The following is an 8,336-nucleotide window of genomic DNA, read 5'->3' on the forward strand; positions in this document are numbered from 1 at the left end:
TGTCGTTTGACGACCACATACTTCAAGTGGAAGGAACAGTTTTATGAGCAAACGGATGGCGTGGCTATGGGAAGCCCCGTAAGTCCCGTAATAGCAAACTTCTTTATGGAGAAATTCGAAGAACAGGCCTTAGGTACTGCCAGCAAAAAACCAAATGTATGGTTCCGATACGTGGATGACACGTTTGTGCTGTGTAGACATGATAGGGAGGAACTAAGCAGGTTCCACGAACATCTAAACAGGATAAACTCGAGAATTCAGTTTACAATGGAGGAGGAGGTAGACGGCAAATTACATTTCCTCGATGTGCTTGTTTTTAGAAACGAAAATGGTACTTTGGGCCACTCAGTGTACCGCAAACCCACGCACACGGACCGTTATTTGCACCGGGATTCGAACCACCACCCACAACAGAAGCGGGGTGTTATCAAGACGTTAGCGGACAGAGCTAGAAATATTTGTGAACCTGAGTTGCTCGACGCTGAGATGGAACATCTCCACAATGCACTAACGAAGAACGGATATTCGTCCGCCGAAATAAAACCTGCGTTGAGGCAGCCACGCAGAAATCATACTGACGTACAGGCTACTGCAGAATCTAAGGTTTTCCTGCCGTTTGTTAAAAATTTAACGGAAAGAATAGGGAGGATCTTGACGAAGCGGAATATTACCGTAATTTACAAGGCCACCAGGAAGATACAGGAATACCTTAGGCCTGCCAAGGACGCTCGCAAACCTTTGGAAAAAGCTGGAGTGTATAGGATCCCATGCAGTTGTGGTGATGTTTGTGTGGGTACAACTAAAAGAACTGTTTCTAAACGTTTGGAAGAGCACAAGGGAAATTGTAGAAGAGGAGAAACGGAACGATCAGCTGTAGTGGAGCATACTTTCCAGCCAGGGAACCACCATATTCGTTTCGAGGAGACGCAAGTAATAGCGGCCACAAGCGGATACTACGAAAGGCTCTACAGGGAGGCAATCGAAATCGCTAAACACCCAAATACACTCCTGGAAATGGAAAAAAGAACACATTGACACCGGTGTGTCAGACCCACCATACTTGCTCCGGACACTGCGAGAGGGCTGTACAAGCAATGATCACACGCACGGCACAGTGGACGGACCAGGAACCGCGGTGTTGGCCGTCGAATGGCGCTAGCTGCGCAGCATTTGTGCACCGCCGCCGTCAGTGTCAGCCAGTTTGCCGTGGCATACGGAGCTCCATCGCAGTCTTTAACACTGGTAGCATGCCGCGACAGCGTGGACGTGAACCGTATGTGCAGTTGACGGACTTTGAGCGAGGGCGTATAGTGGGCATGCGGGAGGCCGGGTGGACGTACCGCCGAATTGCTCAACACGTGGGGCGTGAGGTCTCCACAGTACATCGATGTTGTCGCCAGTGGTCGGCGGAAGGTGCACGTGCCCGTCGACCTGGGACCGGACCGCAGCGACGCACGGATGCACGCCAAGACCGTAGGATCCTACGCAGTGCCGTAGGGGACCGCACCGCCACTTCCCAGCAAATTAGGGACACTGTTGCTCCTGGGGTATCGGCGAGGACCATTCGCAACCGTTTCCATGAACCTGGGCTACGGTCCCGCACACCGTTAGGCCGTCTTCCGCTCACGCCCCAACATCGTGCAGCCCGCCTCCAGTGGTGTCGCGACAGGCGTGAATGGAGGGACGAATGGAGACGTGTCGTCTTCAGCGATGAGAGTCGCTTCTGCCTTGGTGCCAATGATGGTCGTATGTGTGTTTGGCGCCGTGCAGGTGAGCGCCACAAACAGGACTGCATACGACCGAGGCACACAGGGCCAACACCCGGCATCATGGTGTGGGGAGCGATCTCCTACACTGGCCGTACACCACTGGTGATCGTCGAGGGGACACTGAATAGTGCACGGTACATCCAAACCGTCATCGAACCCATCGTTCTACCATTCCTAGACCGGCAAGGGAACTTGCTGTTCCAACAGGACAATGCACGTCCGCATGTATCCCGTGCCACCCAACGTGCTCTAGAAGGTGTAAGTCAACTACCCTGGCCAGCAAGATCTCCGGATCTGTCCCCCATTGAGCATGTTTGGGACTGGATGAAGCGTCGTCTCACGCGGTCTGCACGTCCAGCACGAACGCTGGTCCAACTGAGGCGCCAGGTGGAAATGGCATGGCAAGCCGTTCCACAGGACTACATCCAGCATCTCTACGATCGTCTCCATGGGAGAATAGCAGCCTGCATTGCTGCGAAAGGTGGATATACACTGTACTAGTGCCGACATTGTGCCTGCTCTGTTGCCTGTGTCTATGTGCCTGTGGTTCTGTCAGTGTGATCATGTGATGTATCTGACCCCAGGAATGTGTCAATAAAGTTTCCCCTTCCTGGGACAATGAATTCATGGTGTTCTTATTTCAATTTCCAGGAGTGTAATTTCAACCGAAAGGAGGAGGGCGTCAAATTAAACGGTATATGGATGCCGGTGTTAAAGAAGATGTGTACCACCCGTCCACTACTGGGTGATGGCAACGGCGATCGACGGCGACGCACAGCGGCCAATTGCACTGACGTTTTCAAAGCACGTGACGACACACCGCGGCGCGGGAGCGCGCGGACACGGAATGTAGCGGCAGTCAGTAGCGAGTCATTGGGTGTGTTGGACCTTCCATCGAGCTACAGACCCCCTTGAAGATGTCTCCCGCAGTCGGAGACGAAACGTTGGGAATTGAGACAAAATTCATCAACCGACCACGGCATAACAGCCCGGATAATTATAATGGACTTGGTGTTATTGTCGGCGCACGAGCGATGGGACACAGCATCTCCGAGGTAGCGATAAAGTGGGGATTTTCCGATACGACTTTTTCACGAGTGTGCCGTAATATCAGGATTACGGTAAAATATCAAATCCCCGACATCGTTGCGGCAGGAAAAAGGTCCTGTGAGAACGGGACCAATGAGACAGAGAAAATCGTTCAACGTGGCAGAAGTACAACCTTTCCGCAAATTGCTGCAGATTTCGATGCTGGGCCATCAACAAGGGCCAGCGTGCAAACCATTCAACGATACATCATTCATATGGGCTTTCGTAACCGAAGACCCACTCGTGTACCCTTGATAGCGGCTGCACAGCACAAAGCTTAACTCCTCGCCTGGGCCCGTCAACGCCGGCATCGGACTGTTGATGACTGGAAACGTACTGCATGGTCCGACGAGTGTCGTTTCAAATTGTATCGAGCGGATGGACATATACGGGTATGGAGATAACCTCATGAATCTATGACCCTGCGTTTTAGGAGAGGACTTCAAATGGTTCAAATGGCTCTGAGCACTATGGGACTTAACTTCTGAGGTCATCAGTCCCCTAGAACTTAGAACTACTTAACCGTAACTAACCTAAGAACATCACACACATCCATGGCCGACGCAGGATTCGAACCTGCGACCGTAGAGGTCGCGCGGTTCCAGACTGTAGCGCCTACAACCGCTCGGCCACCTCGGCCGGCCTTAGGAGAGGACTGTTGAAGCTGGTGGAGTCTCTGTAAAAGGTTTGGGATGCATGCAGAGTGATACGGGACGCATGATACGTCTAAATACGACTCTGACAGATGACACGTTCGTAAGCATCCTGTCTGACCACCTGCATCCATTCATGTCCATTGCCCATTCCGACGGAGTTGGGCAATTCCACCAGGACAATGTGACAGCCCCCACACGTCCAGAATTGCTACAGAGTGGCTCCAGGAACACTCATCTGAGTTTAAACACTTCCACCGGCCACCAAATACCCCAAACATGAACATGAGCATACCTGGGATGCCTTCAAACGCGCTGTTCAGAAGAGGTCTCCACCACCTCTTCTTCTTACTGATTTATGGACAGCCCTGCAGGATTCATGGTGTCATTGGCCTCCAGCACTACTGCAGTCACTATTCAAATCCATTCCACGTCGTGTTGCGGCACTTCTGCGTGCTCGCGGAACCCTACACGATATTAGTCAGGTGTACCAGTTTCTTTCTCTCTTCAGTTCAAAACCTTAATTATTTACACTGCATTGAAGAAACATCGAGGAGCCCAGAATACATGGTTGGTTGCCAATGTAACTTCATAACGTAACAAATGGTTCAAATGGCTCTGAGCACCATGGGACTTAACTGCTGAGGTCATCAGTCCCCTAGAACTTAGAACTACTTAAACCTAACTAACCTAAGGACATTACACACATCCATGCCCGAGGCAGGATTCGAACCTGCGACCCTAACGATCCCGCGGTTCGAGACTGTAGCGCCTAGAACCGCTTGGTCACCCCGGCCGGTTACACGTAACATCGTCGCCACGTTTGTAAATGATTATGGTTACAATTATCTGTGATAAGTAGAAAGAGCAGAAGAGTGCATTAATGCCGTTATTATCCCTAATAGACTTTTTACATGCAACGTATCCGTAAATAAAGTTCCAGTTTCGAAATACTGTAGAAAGAAAATTTCTGCTCAGAGTGATGTCAAATTTGAGCAGAATATTATTGACGCAAGGTAAAACGTCATGGGAAAATCTAATGAAAATTGGATCAATAGGTGGCATTGTAAGCGTCAGAAAAAATGTCGTGTGACGAGGGCCTCCCGTCGGGTAGACCTCTCGCCTGGTGCAAGTCTTTAGATTTGACGCCACTTCGGCGACTTGCGAGTCGATGGGGATGAAAATGATGATGATTAGGACAACACAACACCCAGACCCTGAGCGGAGAAAATCTCCGACCCAGCCGGGAATCGAACCCGCGCACTTAGGATTGACAGCCTGTCACGTTGACCACTCAGCTATCGGGGGCGGACAAGCGTCAGAATATGCACACCAACAGATGCGTCGTACACGGGGGGTTGCCCAGTTCGAGACCCCCAATGTCACTGGCACCCTGAAGGATGGAGTGTTACTGTTAAAGTTCTTTTACAAGAACCCCAATAGACCTGCACATATTACGGACACTCAAGAGTGCAAAAAAATAAATAAATAAATAAAATAAAAAAGACGCATTGGTTCCATGAAAGCTTTGCTCGAAAAGGCAAGTTCCTTTGAGAAGCAATGTGGCAGAGGGAGGAAAGCAGTTCATCCTACGTCTGTCGAAAACGTGGACACAGCATTGCAGAAGGTGACGAGCAGTTGTGCGCAAACACGCAGTGCGTGGGGAATAGCCAGATAGCTGGACGAGTCTGCGTGCATAGTGCATAAAGTCCTACACATCATCGTTCATTGCCATCCATACAAAATGACCCACGTCGAGGAGTTGCTCTCTCCTGATCAGCCAGCAAGACATACGTCCGCTCTGGAATATCTTGCTCGCGTGGAGATGGACAATGAAACCCAATATTTTGTAGAAAATGCAGTTTCTCGATTTCAACGTGTGACAGAAAACTCTGGCCAGCATGTTGAATATATCTTGCGCCAGTCTCACGACAGGTGCGGTTTTGGGCCTCATGACAAATGCTTCATTTCTGGTTTTGGCCCATGTCAATAAAAACCAGTGTCATCCTACTTTTTATACAGGATTTGTCCTCAGAACAATACAATACTGATTTTTACCGTCTGACGGTGTACGACCCTGTCGTGGTGGATGGGATTACCTCATTAACAGTGGTACAACTGTTGACTGCCTGGCTTTTGCAGTCATGCAAATTCGACAATACGGATGGTGGTATTGTGCAGCTCAAATCATAGCCGTCGTATTGTGATACATCTGTCATTTATTGCCGATCCAGTTTACTTTAAGAGACTTACAGCGCTATCTACACACATAAAAAAAAGTTTTCCATCACCCTGGTTCCCAGAACTCCTGAAGACAGACGTTGACTGTGGATATTGTATCACAGACACAGTCCCTTTGACTGTCCGGAGATGTCACTAAACCTGCCCAAAGATGTAAACAACCATGCATGAGCAATAATTCAAGAACTGTCTTAATCGCATTTATTATTGTTATAATACTGCCAACCGGTTTCACCCCGACGTAGGGGTCATCTTCTGGGCGTTTACACCATTGGTCGACTGCTGATGGTGTCAGTCCTATCTACATAACGGCAGGAAACTATGTAGACAGGAGTGACACCACCAGCAGTCGACCAATGGTGTAAACGCCCAGAAGATGACTCCTACGTCGGGTTGAAACCGGCTGGCAGTATTATAACAATAATAAATGCGATTAAGGCAGTTCTTGAATTACTGACTAAATATACTAATCGCTGCTTCTCTCCACAACCATGCATGAGCAGCTCCTATTAGGCGGAAGGGTTCTGACAGCCGATCAGTTCCAGTCATTACACAGGGAAGAAGGTACACGGCTCGTATTATCTGTAGTTCAACCATGGCTAGACTATCAATATCGCGATCCGATCGCGTCCGCATTGTTACTTTGCACCAGGAAGGTCACTCAACAAGAAAAGTGTCCAGGCGTCTCGGGGTAAACCAAAGCGATGTTGTTCTGACGTGGAGGAGATACAGAGAGACAGGAAATGTCGATGACATGTCTCGATCAAGCCGACCGAGGGCTACTACTGCAGTGAATGGTCGCTACCTACGGATTATGGCTCGGAGGAACCCTCACGACAACGTCACCATGTTGAATAATGTTTTTCGTGCAGCCACAGGACGCCGTGATACGACTCAAACTGTGCGCATTAAGATGCATGGTGCGCAACTTCACTCCCGACGTCCATGGCGAGGTCCATCTTTGCAACCACGACACCATGCAGCGCGGCACAGATGAGCCCAACAACATGCCGAATGAACCGCTCAGGCTTGGCATCACCTTCTCTTCACCGATGAGTGTCGCATATGCCTTCAACCAGACAATCGTTGGAAACGTGTTTGGAGGCAATCCGCTCAGGCTGAACGCCTTAGACACACTGTTAAGCGACTTCACCAAGGTGGAGGTTCCCTAATGTTGTGCGACACTACTTGGGACTCCACAGCAAGCACACTCCTCACTTCAGCAACTGGGCTTGTCTACTCAGTGGCAGAATACTGCGCTCCAGTATGAAATGAAACGAAATGTCGTGTGACTAGGGCCTCCCGTCGGGTAGACCGTTCACCTGGTGCAAGTCTTTCGATTTGACGCCACTTCGGCGACTTGCGCGTCGATGGGGATGAAATGATGATGATTAGGACAACACAACACCCAATCCCTGAGTGGAGAAAATCTCCGACCCAGCCGGGAATCGAACCCGGTCCCTTAGGATTGACATTCCGTCGCGCTGACCACTCAGCTACCGGGAGCGGACGCTCCAGTATGGATTAATAGCCCGTACACAGACACGACTGATGTGGTATTAAACGACACCACGCGCATCATCAGCGGTACAATAAATCTACCCTACTGTATGGCTGCCAATGCTGAGCCATATACCTCCACCAGAGACACTGCGGATAAAGGCTCTCCTCAGAGAATGGAACAATTGATAACACTGATCTGTCCTCAAATAATGATACAGCTGACCTGGAGTGCAAAAGACCACCATTGCTCACTGCTAAAGAGATGACGACCTCCAACTTTGACATCCACACTGTCTGGAAAAAAAAAACACGTCAAGAACACTGCCCACCAAAATGCCAAAGCTTGATGATAAATGAGAAACCGCCAAGTTTGAACCAGTCATGCAAAGTGTGGACAACTTTGAATCACATGCGCGCTGGTCACGGAAAGAAGTGCTAACATCCTCTGGAAATGGAGAAAGACACCAACTCCAAATTTTGACTGCGGTGCTGAGAAACGAACAATCCAGCTCATAGTGAAATAGTGCCCATTTCGATCTTTCAAAGGAACCTTTATCGACTCCCTAGCTGTAACAGAGGAGCCTGTCCATTACATTCAATGTATAGATGTCGATTTGTAACTAAATTATTTACAAAGTGTATTAGGATAGCGATGTACGCTATATGATAAATATAAAATCTCTCATGTGACAGCCGGCTGCTGTGGCCGCGCGGTTCTAGGGACTTCAGTCTGGAACCGCGCTACCGCTACGGTCATAGGTTCAAATCCTGCCTCGGGCATGGATGTGTGTGATGTCCTTAAGTTAGTTAGATTTAAGTAGTTTTAAGTTCTAGTGATTGATGACCTCAGATGTTAAGTCCCATAGTGCTCATAGCCATTTGAACCATTTCTCATATGTCAGTATCACAATGGCATTTTCCAAAAGGATAATGCTCGTCCACACACGACATGTATCTCTATGAACAATCTGGGTGATCCAAAATGAGATTTTCACTCTGCTGATATGAAACTTCCTGGCAGATTAAAACTGTGTGCCCGACCGAGACTCGAACTCGGGACCTTTGCCTTTCGCGGGCAATT

This window comes from Schistocerca piceifrons, chromosome 9 (genome assembly GCF_021461385.2).
Source record: "Schistocerca piceifrons isolate TAMUIC-IGC-003096 chromosome 9, iqSchPice1.1, whole genome shotgun sequence".
Classification (NCBI taxonomy): Eukaryota; Metazoa; Arthropoda; class Insecta; order Orthoptera; family Acrididae; genus Schistocerca; species Schistocerca piceifrons.